Source organism: Strix uralensis, chromosome 3 (assembly GCF_047716275.1).
Source record: "Strix uralensis isolate ZFMK-TIS-50842 chromosome 3, bStrUra1, whole genome shotgun sequence".
Lineage (NCBI taxonomy): Eukaryota > Metazoa > Chordata > Aves > Strigiformes > Strigidae > Strix > Strix uralensis.
Window position 1 is genome coordinate 20,006,293 of NC_133974.1, and position 14,483 is coordinate 20,020,775.

A 14,483-nucleotide genomic window follows, 5' to 3' on the forward strand; every position below is an offset into this window, starting at 1 on the left:
TATATCAGGCCAAATTATATTGGTCTGGCTTAAATTCGTTCAAATATAACTGCTTTAGAATCCACTTTTTAATATAGTACAGAGGGGTTAAATAAATAATGACACCTTTTATATCATAGCTAAGAGGTGATGGGAAGTCTTTGCTCGTTACAGTCTGTACACTTAGGTATGACATTGGCCAATGACATTCAGTGTACATTTGGTTTGACTCCCCCTAAACAGTCACAGGCCCTGTGAGTTTTCAGGGTATCATGAATTATCCTTGAGAAATAAAAGGCTAAAAAAAAATATCTAATCCTTCAGTAACAGGATTTAGGCTATATTTCCTCTCAGTGGAGCTGATTATTCTTCTAACCTCACAAAGACTGCATTACCTCACATCTATGGTAAATCTCTCCTATGACTTTAAAAACCACCGTGAATTGTGAGGGGTGTGCATACGTGCACATACACATGTGTTTAGAGGTACTAATCCCTCAGCAAAAAAATATAAATCAAGAAAGAACATACAGTTATTCTCCAGATAGACTGCAGTCTATAACAGTTGTGTAGAAATGACCACTAGCTGGGTGCAATAGCTTCTTTTCACAGGGTTTAAAAATGCATCAGCTACCGAAAAATCTAGTAAACAGATTACTGCTGAAAGTCTGACCTTGAATAGTTCGTAAATGAATGATTAATCCCAGGCTCCTAGAAAGAGATGAACTACAGCTTTTTCTAAACTCCTAGCAAGCTTTCTAGAAGACTATCTGCAGTAACCAGAGATGGAGCATTATGAGTCTCTGAAGTATAACTATTTTTCCTTTCTCCTGATAGTACATTTTTCAAATTTAAAAAAAAAAAAAAAAAAAAAAAAAAACAACAAACAATAAAATGATGGAATGGGTTTTTCTTCTCAAAGGTTGTTCTTGAAGAGCAGACACTGTAACTCCTCCATGATTTTAAGTAGATCTTAACTATCACTGTTCCACTTTGCAAATAGAGAAACAGAGATACAGAGTTTGGGGTGAAGTTACCAACAGAGGCACAGCTAGCCGTGCCACCTCATCTGCCCTTAGACTTTTGTCATCTGACATCATCTGTGCCCTATCCTCAAAGTTTATCACCATCATGACACCCCATTCCACCTACATGTTTTGGAAAAAAAAAAAAAAAAATCTTAGGACTGACTCCAAGGGCATCAATACAAAGCCTAACAATTTATGTTTTTAATTTAAGAGAATTGATAAAACTTTTAACCTCACATCAGTCAAAAAATTATTTAAGTCAGTCAGTGCTGCAAGATGGTAAGTCATGACCGAGTTCCTCTCTCCCAGACAACAAAATCAAATGAAATAAAGCAGAGTGAAGCTAATAGCTGGAGTTTATTTTCTGCATGTTTGTCTTCAGGTTTGTTTTTCCATAGGTTTTTTTGATCACATATAATATCTTTACTGACAAAATTCCATAACATCAGATACACTAAAGTGGAAAACCTGCCTTTTTCTCTTAAACTGATTACAGGTAATCAGACTGAAGCCATCCAATCTGCATATTATGTATTTTTTGTATTTTCACTAGTTTAAAACCATTTTCTGGCGGTATTCTCCACTTCTTTTTATAAAAGAGGAAGAAACAATATTTTAAGGCTATTTACTGGACCTTATTGCAGGAAAGTACCAGTCAAATCTACTATTATTTTTCAAAAAGTTTGTTTGTTTATTTTATTTCTACATTCCTTAAAACAATGGATGAAAATATGTGCCCATAGCTAAAGGACAGTGTTTATAATAGTAAAAGATTGTTCCCAAAACAATACTTTATTACTTGATCCTGATCCATCCAGAGGGACCTTGACAGGCTTGAGAGGTGGGCCCATGCAAACCTCATGAACTTCAACAAGACCAAGTGCAAGGTCCTGCACATGGGTCAGGACAATCCCAAGCACAAATACAGGCTGGGCAATGAGTGGATTGAGAGCAGCCCTGTGGAGAAGGATCTGGGGATATTGGTGGATGGAAAACTGACTATGAGCCAGCAATGTGTGCTCACAGCCCAGAAAACCAGCCGTATCCTGGGCTGTATCAAGAGAAGCACGACTAGCAAGTCGAGGAAGGAGATTCTCCCCCTCCACTCTCTTGAGACCCCACTTGGAGTACTGCATCCATCTCTGGGGCCCCCAATATAAGAAGGACATGGACCTGCTTGAGCAGGTCCAGAGGAGGACACGGAGATGATCAGGGGGCTGGAGCACCTCCGTTATAAGGACAGGCTTGGACAGTTGGCGTTGTTCAGCCTGGAGAAGAGAAGGCTCTGGGGATGCATTATACGGGCCTTCCCTCCCCTACAGGAAAGATGGGGAGGGACTCTTTATTAGTGCAGTGATAGGACAAGGGGTAATGGTTTTAAACTGAAAGAGGGTAGATTTAGATTAGATATTAGGAAGAAATTCTTTACTGTGAGGGTGGTGAGACACTGGAACAGGTTGCCCAGAGAAGCTGTGGCTGCCCCTCCCTGGCAGTGCTCAAGGCCAGGTTGGACGGGGCTTTGAGCACCTGATCTAGTGGAAGGTGTCCCTGCCCATGGCAGGGGGTTGGAACTAGATGATCTTCAAGGTGCCTTCCAGCTCAAACCATTCTATGATCTTATGATTCTTTCTTTATGCAACTAGGATGAATTCTTGACTCCACAGACATCAGTCAACATCTAGGAGTCAGATTTCACAGTTACCTCGTGTGAGTATATTTAAGGTCATGGGTCAGAAGTATGTTGAAGCTCATTCTATTTTCTAGATTGTTCAATACAAGCCAGGTCTGCCGTCACATTGGCACAGCACTGAATCCAAGCTAATGCACGCACTAAGAAACATAGTATATCAGCTTATACAGAATCATAAGATGCTTCTGGCTGGCTCTGGTCATAGGGTGGGCAAGACGCCCGCAAAAGACCAGAGACATGGCATTAGTAACTTCAGGGCCCTGCATCTCTCCAGATTCTGATTCCACAACAGTTTCTTTAAAAGGTGATATTCAGGAACACATAAATATCATATTTTGCCAGAGTGGAACAGTATAATTGGTATGACTCTGTGCTCTGAACCTCAGTTTAAAATGCCCATTGTACCTGTCATACGAATTGACTAAGATCTTAACATGCAGTTTTAGAGTACAGCACAATCAGAGTAAGATTAATTGCAGGAAGTTTTCTGTCTTCTATCAGGAACAAAGTTCTGGCAATAACAAGCACCGGGTTTTCATCTTCTCACTGTATATGCCTCAAATGGCATAATGACTGAAATCTGAAAATTCCAGATAAGAAGGGAGCTCAAGACTGAAGACATTAAATAGAATCCATTCTATTAGTAAATAATACTGAAAAGCACGGAAAATTCCAGGGAGGGAAGGAGGAAGTCAATTGTATATAGAAAGAGAGGTTAACTTGCTCTTGATAGCAGAAACAGAACACTGTAACACACATTGAATCTACAAAAATATCTCCGGTTCACTTCTAACATGAGTTCTCAGGCTTGGGCTGTGGCTGAACAGGAATATGTGGCTAGCATTCAGTTAGGCCAGCTAGAATTACATTTTTTGTTACAGACACCAAAATAATACTCAGAGGTCAAGACCTAAATATGACCATCTATTGACTGTACTGACACCTGGAATGTAGAAACACAAAGGCAGTTTGCAGAAGTTTTCTCTCCAGAAACATCTTCTTAAAATCCAACAAAGAAATTAAGCTCAGCACTCATTATCCCTACATGTATATCCGTAGAGGATAAGCAAAGAAAAAGAGATCTTATAGAGTGCTTCCTCCACATATAGAATCATCTCTAACATGTATACACCACCAATGTTTTCAAAGAACAAAAACACAGATGGAAAACTAGCATATGTAACAGGGAACAGGAGGGAATATAGGCTCATATAAATGCAATCCAAAGTTCTTTGGAACTGCATAAAGTTTAGGAAACCTAGTAGTTTCCTATGAAGTCATTTTTCTTGCTTCTCGGCAGAGAAAACACCAACTGGGTAAATTTATTGCTATTAACACCAGAAATCCCTATAGACAGAAATTACAATGGGGCCTCAGTACCTCACTCTGAAGACAAAAAATTCTGTAAATTTCAGCAGCACAAGCCTTAGTGAGGGAAGACACACCTTTGAGAGGGTGGAGGGCATAGTAAGACAGCAACAATCCAGACAGCAACAATCCCTCAGAGAAGCTCACCTGGGATCAGAGAGGCAGCAGCAGGCTGAGGCAACTGTTAGCCTTCCTATCTCTCTATTTCTCAGGATTTTTCATTGACTTCTACCCAGTCAGTGGGCAGAATAAATAGACAGATTCAACTGAGAAAGCTATTTCTGCACAAGACATGGGCTTTACATTTCATAAACTTTATGGTGTGAATTCAAACAGCATGTCTCCATAGACATGCATACCCTTTCACTGAACACCCTTTCACCCAAACCCAAGCCAACACTTTCAAAATGTGTATCTGCATTGATGCTGGGAGAGAGAAGTCCGGTGTTCTGAACACATGATGGACTGAGAACACACCTCTTCTATTTATAAGCTGTTCAGCATTGTTTCCCATTATGCATCTCCCTGTCTTTTTACAGGGAGATCTACACTGTCACACAAAGCAACACTGTGTATTGTTTAAATCCAACACGGGATTATAAATATAAGATGCAGTCAACGCTCTTCCTTCCACATTTTCAGTAATTTCCACTAAAGGTTCACCTTTTTCCAACAATAATTTGCTTTTGGAAATGTTAATGTAATGGGGATTAGTTTACTGGATAGAGCCCAAAGACTCATAAACTCTTATTGTGTTACCATATCATTACTTTAACCAGTTCCCTATCAGTAAAATCGTCCAAGACATTGCTACCTAAATTTTTACACATGTTCCAGGGGATCAAAGCCAGTAACAATCATATGGACCAGTTACTTTGGTGAATACAGGAAAAAAAGGTATCTAAACAGAGAGACATAACTACTGGGTAAAATTAGGGTGTATATATAGCATAGGTAATTTGGGACCTGTTGTTTTATAAATACATTTTGTGTATATATATATGCATCTACAAAAAAGTAAACTGTATGAATAAACAGTATGAAACAGCAGTTTCTAATACACAGCTCTAATGCAAATTACAGTCCTTTCCAATCACAATCTTTTGAAATTATTTCCTTTGTTAAGTTGACCATAATAGATCCAAAACATGAACAAAAGGATCCAAGGAACAGCTACTGAGGATACACCCAGTCTGCATGATTCACTGTGTTCACTGAAGCAAACCAGCAGTATTTTGAGTCTTTCATTTCATCCATATAATTTTCACTATATATTTTATCATGTCTGCAATATCTTTGGTAATAGAATCTGCTGGAATTTGCAGGAGGTATTTTAGAAATTGCTCCTTCCACCCTCACCCCCAGAAGATTAAAAAAAACCCAACACTTTGGTGGTCTAAGTATATGTGAAACTGGGTGCATTGTAGAATGTGCTTAGATTTCACAGGACAAAAGATTGCTGCCTCAATACAGGGACCATCGAACCCTGAGATCCCTGTGGATGAATCAATACCTTGAAGTGTAGCCATGACAACCATAGAGATCAAATAGGCTGAGCACACACAGTATTCACAGTATTGATTTTTCAGCACAGGACAATACAGTGCTCTCAGTGCCTGAATATGGATGAGGAGTAGCTGGCTGAGGCAGACTTCTCTTGCGAAGTCTGAAGTGATGCTGCTGAGGAGAGAGCAGCACTTCAAGGAATTTCACACTACTATAGCGAGAGTGTCCATTCTCCAATCATTAAGACAGACTGCAGCCTTTTTGTCCACATCTCACAGCCCCAGGTTTCTGAATAGCTGGTTAGTCATGATCATGAAAAGAAACATTTACTATTCCCTTTTTTTGGAAATATATACCACTGACATGCTGCATATGCTTATGATCAGGGCTTTAGATCTACAACTCTCAACATTTAAAGTATGAAGCTACTTCCCTTCAAATAAATAATTTATATATATATACACATATATATAAAATAAAATGTCACCAGCAGTTCAGAACAGCAGTCCATCTGCTCAACAGAAGCAACAGCAGTGCATCATTGCACTGTTGGCCTCTATTCTGCTCATGTTTTATAGGGGCTAGAATCAGAGATTTGGTGTTTGCAACATTCTCTAAAACCATCAGTATGACTTTGATCTTGAGTGGTCTGGAATGCTACGTCAATGCGATTAATGGTGACCACACCCAATGATCATGACCTCTGACAGTTAAATTTAATTGGAACAACGGAACAGTCAATTCAAATGTGTCAGAAAAAAAAAGAAGTTCAAGAATATGGAACGTGTTCATGGAGCTATAATCATCATTAACATAAAAACTTACCCAGAAAATGTCATTTTCCTGCATTATCAATTAAACACCTACAGCCACAAACCAGGTTAAAATTTTTTTTTCTACAAAATGTCATGAAAATTATCTGCTTCCATCAAAAAAACCTCAGTGTGTATTTTAAAATAACAGCCAAAAAATCAAGTAAGTTTCAACCAGGGTGCAATAATTTCCAACTGTCTGACTGCGATGCTTCACAACAGCTCTTGTTTCACCACCTCTCAGGTACTTTCTCAATGGTCTGAAATTCCTACCTAAGTCAGTGCCAACACGTACCAGGGAAAGGTTTTTGTAATGCCATGCTGAAGGCACAAGCTGCCTAACCTAAGGCTGGCAATAAAGGGGGGGGGGGTGTGTTTCGGAGCACAAAGTTCACGAAGATAGGGCCATGGGGCTGTGTAGGGACCCAAGCCCAGTTCAGGCTTTTCCATGCTGCCTAGTGGAAGTGGTCCCTGAAATGGACAATTCCCAGAAGCACACTTGAGTTTCTCTGAGAAAACTTGGTTGATTTAGACCAAGAGATCTCAGGAATGAACCACCATAGCCATGGTGCCGACGATCTCACGGAAGGAACTTGGGCCAAGAGCCAAGTAGTGAAAATAAAAATAATTTTCTTTTGAGTGGAACAGAATATATTTACATGTTCGCTCCTTAACTTTAGGGCTACAAAATCACTATGGCTAGACAGCATGTAAAAAAACAAACTAAGATACTGTTAACATCATGTGGCAATTAATACAGAAAGAACTTCCACCACACTTACTGTATTGCTCCTCAAGCAAGATTGCATTTCAAAATTGCAGGTTTAGAAACCCACAAAATTTGTTATTCTTCAGCTTGATTTTCTTGATCATTTGTTCTTTTTTTCTTGAAAGCAACTCTTTCCTCTTTCTGCAAGTGTATATTTAAAAAAATAGGCATCTAGAGGAGATGCAGGTATTCCAGAGCATGTTCATACTCACTGGCTGCTTATATCAATCATCAGTATATCCTTTATGTCAAAAAATACAGTAATGATAGTCACTATGAAATAATTGTGAATACACAAATAAACTTTTAGTGAGCCAGCAATAGTTTAAAAAAAATGCAGCATGTCTAATTATATTAAGGATATTTACACTGGGTATTTCCTCTCCAGACTTGTGTTGTACTGCTGCAAGTCTGCAGCTGATCTTCATTGCTGCTAATGTTAAACCAGCTCTTTGTTGCCTGTGGAATTATGCCAATATGGAGCAAGAAGGAATCAGGCCAAGCTATTTTGCAGAAAAAGCACTCAAAATACTAATGGCTAGGATTCCTAGAGTCACATTTAAGTAAAACTATAAATTGCATTTTACCAAGTGCTTCTACTGTAACACCTTATTTCTATATGGATACTCAAAGAGCAGCAAGAACATGTGTTTGTTACTACAACTAATAAAACTTCTGCTGTATCTGCTGGCTCTCATTTAACAGGCCATAGAGGAGATGTGCATCTTTTGCTCTTTCTTCTCAGTCACTGCCAAACAAGGGGCTGAAATTTCCCATCCTACCCTGTGAACCAAACTGAGCTGCTGGGAAACCATCCACTAACACCCAAAATAGCTGGAAAAATTATGTCTAAAAGTCAGTTACCACATAGGAAGCTATGACTAGGTTCAGAGATAAATCTCTAAAGATAAGTAAGACCTGTTGGTTAGATATCTCATGGTCTCAAGCTACATAGATAGTACATGTTAATCTAGAATACAGTCTGAGTAAAAAATGCTCAACAAATTGAAATATTAGTGTTATTAAGGAGAAAAATTCATGCACATCCAGCAGTAAAAGTATTACTTGAGACAATGCTATTTTTCAAAAGCATGGCCATATTCCATACTATATAACAAACTGATTGCAGTCTTTGGTGAATGAACTTGACCTGCTTCTCCACATGTTTCATAATGCACCTGTGATAAGTTTTAATGGTCCGTGACATTTATGCACCTGTTCCTTTGCTCTTGATTTGCATTCCTTTATTGAAAATAATGTGGTCTTGTTTCTAATTGCATGCATCTGTCCACAGTTCAAAGACTCTAATTCTTCCTAATTAACAGATAACTGATTATTTAGAGAACCTGTCTGTACAATTCATGAATTCTCGGTAAGATTATGATCTCTGAATATGCTTATGTCAAAATGTAGTTTTATTCAATGACTTGCCTTTGCCTGTATAATTTTTTTTCCATGTTGCACACTATTCAAGAGTAGAAGATAAGAACTAACAGAAGAGGATGGTTTACTTAAGCACTCTACCACTGAAAAATATTTAGCATAACCACCAAAAACATCTCTGAAGGATGTGGTCACACACACAACCATGTTACCTGGCTATGTTTGTTGTCGCCTTAGGGAAACTGATCAAAGTAATACCTGATAAAGAGTTTGGAGAGTAACACAAGGGCAGAGTCTGCTGTTGTTCTTCACTTGTTTTCAGTCACTAAAACCATAGGTGAGCAAGCTGTCTGCAGTAAGAACCCGGTGAAGTGGAGGAAACACTGATATTCTAACAAATACACTTCCCACAACTTCCAGTGAAAGGATGAACTAGAACAAGGAAGTTCATTGCTTTTTTTCTAAAGCAATATCAACACCTGTATGTTTTCTTCAAGAAAGTAAAAATGTGATCAAAAACTACTGAAACCCCTGTTCTGTTCCTCATGTGTTTCTTCATATCCTAACCTCAAAAATACATTTATGAAACACCACAAAGAGATTCAAATACCTCTAGAGACTGTGAAAAAAAGGTGCTTAAGGTATCTTCTCAATTGTAAGGTCAGACACTAAGGACAACATTACAAGCACATTGAATTTCACTTGGAAGGGGTGTTCAACTATGCTTCTCTTTATACCTAGTAGTATGGGGCGGGGGGCTGTTTGCAACAGCAATTGACTTGAGTTCAATCTTGTGAATCCCTAACCTTCTCTAGAATCCTTACCACTTTTCCTAGCCTGTATTTGTCCATCTGATAAACCTTTCCTATAAATAGTACTTGGCACTTGTTCTGATTAAGCAGCATTTTTCCTCAAATACATATAGTTCATCTAAGTCAAGGTAATTCTGAATATCAATTTTAGACTGCAAATTGCTGAAAAAATGTTTCATTGAAAAGTTTCTAACAAATTCGTCAGTATGCATGTGTAAAGTCCTGCAGACTATTTATTGTATATATATATCTCCCATAAAATATATTTTTGTACTTTTAAGGAGTCAGAAACCAAACAAGTGTATGCAGAATACTGTAGTAAACTAGAACTCAAAGCAATAATTATAAATAATGCATTTTCCAGGATACTGCGATACTGAGTAGAACTCAATCTGCTTAAGAGGCTACACTGCCTGTGATGGTCAGTGAAGGCTTTTAAGTCTTTTTAGCCGTGAAACTTGATAAATCTATTAGTTTAGCCACTAAATACTGATGTAAGACAGAACTGGTATTAAAAGTGTGAAACACAGATGCTTGTAAGGCTGACTTGTGGCACATTTTTTCTGATTGAAAAGGAAAAAAAAGGAACAGTTTCTCAAAATGTTTCTAAATCGTATGTTTTTTCCCTGGGAGACTGCAACCATTAGCCTAGAAAATTAGTGACTTGCAAACTGATCTGTTTAACTCTATTTGCCTGCAACAGGACTTCCAAGGGCTAAATTCTATGTAGAGGTTATGAAAGGACTTCTGTGTGGAAGAACAATTAGTTGGCAATGAGGGAAAAGTTTTCAGGATGTATAGGCAAAACTCACCATTAGTTTTGCTGACCAGCAAGATGCCTTGAGGGTACTTTCCTAACATCATCCAGCAGTGGAGATTCCCACAGAAATGGAAGCACCTGTTTCAAATGACAAAACATATACAGCTTAGTATAAGAAAGACTTCTTTAAGTAATTAGTTTATTCCCTCCATTTTAAAGTTCTTTGCCCCCTTTAGTAGCCCTAAGGAAGGATGAATTCATTTACAAAAACAACTCACATGTTCTAACGTGAATTGAACTTTCTCATTTGCCAATATGTATTACTCTCCATTTGAAAAATTAGATCAGAAACTTTGGCCTGGATTTTTCACTTTTAATCCAGTAAGACCTTGCTATGGTTTGTATTGTTTTGACACTCTGTGTACATACCTTTTGAGAGAATTTTTGTGCAGAGGAAAACTGGAAGTGCTAAATAAAGAGAATCTTTGTGCCTGGGAGCAGGTGTCCCAGCTGTTTGATAAGATTTGCAGGCTCAAAAGATATTGCTTTCTGTTATCCCAAATGTCAGTTGCATGGTTACAGTAGTCATATATTTAGTAGAGGAGCTTAATCCTTCCTGCTCCATCAGCACTGAAGCTGTAAACACTTCTGGCTTATGCCAGTGCAAAGTCAATTTAAAGGATACCAAATACAGATGAGCCAACTACGGTAGATGGAAAGTAGTAGTAAACCATCCATAACAGCTTCAGACAAACTGCTGAGCCTTGGAAAATTATGAAAATTAAGTCTGAATTCTTGAGTATTTTCAGTTTCACCAGTCACTGTTGTCTATAAATCTAATCACAGCAGAAAAAAATTATAATAGCATGACAGATAAGGTGAGAAAGAAAAAGAAATCTTAAACCTGGTTAGAAAATGGCTTGAAGTTTTATATATAAGTACACATAGACAAAAGACATTTCTGTCAGTGGCATTTGCACACCTTTCCTTACCTAAAGCCCGCGCATGATCCAGGAACAGGAAGGTTTGGCTGAAGTGCCCTGAGGGCACTAATAATCCTTAATGGCCTTAGTGATCAGGGGGCGGCATCTGACCCTAGTAATCCTCACCAGGCCTGATCCAGGCCTGTAGTCTGATCCCCCAATTTGACCTGCCTCATCACTATGAACCTGTCTGCTGATCTGGGCTCTTGGTCGAATGTGGCCATGGTCGCTGGGTCTGCTCTGCTGGCCTTGCTTGCGTGGGTCTGGGTCCTGGTTGGCTGAGTTATCCCCGTAATCGGTTCCTGCGCCCCATTCCTTGGGGGCAGCTGTTCTTTGCTGCTCCCATTCAGTTACTCAATTAAACTGCTCAAGTGGAGAAAACATAAATAATTTAAGTCTCTTTGTTTACATTATTCCACATTTAAGTTTCAAGCAAGAATTTTAAAGATCTCTCAGAATGTCTGCATTGTGCTTTGCAGGAGGAAAGGATTTAAAATTATTTTATATTCTCTTGCAATTTTTGTTAAATGTTTTTGAAAAGTTCTTTAATTTACAGCCCTCACCTGGTGGTTGGCTAGAATGTCTACTAAAACACAAATTTGGTTTTAAAACTCCATTTTCTGTAACCTTGGAAGAGAACTCACACCAATGAGACACCATGAAAAGTGACGCTGTAATGAAGACAGACATTTTCAACGGTTGGGAATGGGGGCAGGTTTACAGTCATGACTAGTGTTATTAGCTTAACTTTTCAACTTGTCTTGTTGCACAAAATCCCTATTCAATGCCAGGTGACAATTTTAGGAGTAACAGTCCACAAGGTCTGTTATTCTGCTACAAAAGGAAACTAAACTAGGTTGGTTCAATTCAAAGGGTAGATTGTTATTCATTTTCATTTCTCCCTAGTGCTTACAAAAGCTTGCTTGGTTATTTGTTCCAAAGTTTTTTTCTAGAAACTGAAGTTTTGTTGGCTGATCTATGGTTCCTTGACTCTCCTTTTCAAAAGATAACATGGTGGAACTCTTCAGTTTTCTGGCAGGTATACTTCACCAAATAACCAGTAAGAACCATTATTCTTTTTGTAACTAACTTATGACAAAGCTTGTCAAGGAGTTGACAAGAAAATATCTACTTCATCTATCCACCCTGTACTGTGTTCTTGGCTGAGTTCTTTCAACTCTTCGTGGTTATAATTGTACTAAGCAGCTTCTCATAACCAATCTTTTCATTTCTTTTTGTGAGCACCGATTAAAAAAGCAACCATTAAACACTGCTATTTCTCAACACCATCGATCAGCAGTGAAAAGGAACAGATTTTCCTCAAAATTCATTTTGCTGATAATATAGTTACATAACTATTTCCTTTACTCTTGATGTCTCCTGCTAGTTCTCCCATACATTTTTTTATATTCTTTTATAATTTCCTTATACACATCCTTAATAATTTGATTTAGTTTATACTTTTCACATACTTTTATCTTCTGATGTCAGTAACAAGTTCATGATTTTGCCAAGTCAGTCTCTTTCCACTCTTCTTACTTCCTCTTCTGCAACTAGTACCATACTTCTGAGAAGTTAAAAGCTTTTTCTGACATTTTTATATAAGGTTTGCCTCCAAGATCTCACCTAATTCTCTCAATTTAATTATATCATACTGGTTTTTGTTTTCATGGGTTTTTTCCCCTTCATAAGGATCACAAAATTAAAATTATTTTAAGTTTCTTTAACCACACTACTTTCCTTTCCAATCTTCCTTTTGAGTAAAAACTGTAGATTTTGCTTTTTGGACTAACAAAATGAAAAGAAGGTCTAAATCCATTCTTTATCAGTTACCTATGCCTCTGCTGATATTCTTCTGTTCAAAATTTTCAGAGAAAGGTTATGCAATAAGGGGTCTTTGGCATCAGCCCTTTGAATCAATAAAGAAGTTGCATATAAATCCACAATGTTCTTCATTTTAAAATATGCTCGGTAGTGTATTCTATCATACTTAGAGGTGCAGTTCTTTGACTAAGAAACTAGTGAAAACATCCATCAATATATGTACTGTCATCTATGTCTAGAGTACATGCTATGTTACAGAAATTTTAAATTTACATTTACAGGAGTGAATAACAGTGGTGTTGGATGTTGGCTCATGTCCTGGTTTTGGCCAGGATAGAGTAACTTTCCTTGGGCTGAGAGGGAGGACAGCTAAAGGGCCAGGCCGGATTGGTCACTGGAGTATTCCATATCACGTGATGTCATGCTCAGTATATATTTGGGCAACACAGAGAAACACGGGCTCCTTTATATACTGAGCATGACGTCATGTGATATGGAATACTCCAGTGGCTCATCTGGCCCAGCGGCTCTCTCGCTGTGCTCCCTCTCAGCCCAAGGAAAGTTAACTCTATCCTGGCCAAAACCAGGACAGCTCAGATTTTGGTCCAGGAGCTATGATTCAAATATAAGCAGCAGGGCCCACCACATAGTCAACAAGAACAAAGGGAGTTACCAGGCAAAGCGTGACAGATGGCAAAACAAATTCCCCCCAACAAATGGGGGAATACTTGAACAAAGACAATAGATTGACAAAATATCCCTAGGCCTGGCATCTGCCATGACATCTCCTAAGTCTGTTGTACCTGGATTTCCATCAACTGAACAGCATTCCACTGATTTAGGTAGAGATGGGGCAAGAAGTGAGGCCCTGAGGTCAGACACAGATACTCTTCTAGCAGGGGAATATCCAGGGCAAGTATTGTTCTGGTGAAGAAGTGCACATGGATTACAGAAAAGTTCTTTATTTTTAGAGGCACATTTTGGAAATGATTTCGTTCTCTGACATAAGAAATAAAAAGCACAACATAAGGTAAAAAAGCTGGTTTCCATCCAAACTAAAATGGTAAAAATATGTAACAGCTTGGCTTTAAAAGGATGTCCATCTGTTAGTAAACTAGTGATCATACCATATCCACAATGGTCTAACAAACTAACAGGCAAAAAAATTACTGCCCACACCAACGGCTCAATAAATATTTAGGGCTGTGTTTTTGTTTACAGCAAGACCACTTTAAGTGATTAATGGTTACATGTAACTTTGCCCATTTAAAAATGTCTTTAAACTTCCAATGTCTTACAGAAATACTGTGCTGGTTTTGGCTGGGATAGAGTTAATTTTTTCCATGTTATGGGGCTATGTTTTAGATTTGTGCTGGAAACAGTGTTGATAACATACAGAGATGTTTTCACGACTGCTGATCAGTGCTTACACAGCACTGAGGCCTTTTCTGCTTCTCACCACCCCACCAGCGAGTGGGCTGGGGGTGCACAAGGAGTTGGGAGGGGACACAGCCAGGACAGCTGACCCCAACTGACCAAAAGGATGTCCCAGACCATATGACATCATGC

At 38.5% G+C, this 14,483-nt stretch overlaps 1 long non-coding RNA gene across 1 annotated transcript in view; it reads right to left on the reverse strand.

Moving 5' to 3' along the window:
• Positions 1 to 10,217, reverse strand: part of LOC141941729 (uncharacterized) — a 31,329-nt gene extending 21,112 nt beyond the window's left edge. The window contains exon 1 of the long non-coding RNA XR_012628399.1: positions 10,160 to 10,217. This is a non-coding gene — a long non-coding RNA (uncharacterized LOC141941729). The remainder of the gene's footprint in view (positions 1 to 10,159) is intronic.
• Between the last annotated feature and the right edge of the window lie 4,266 nt (positions 10,218 to 14,483).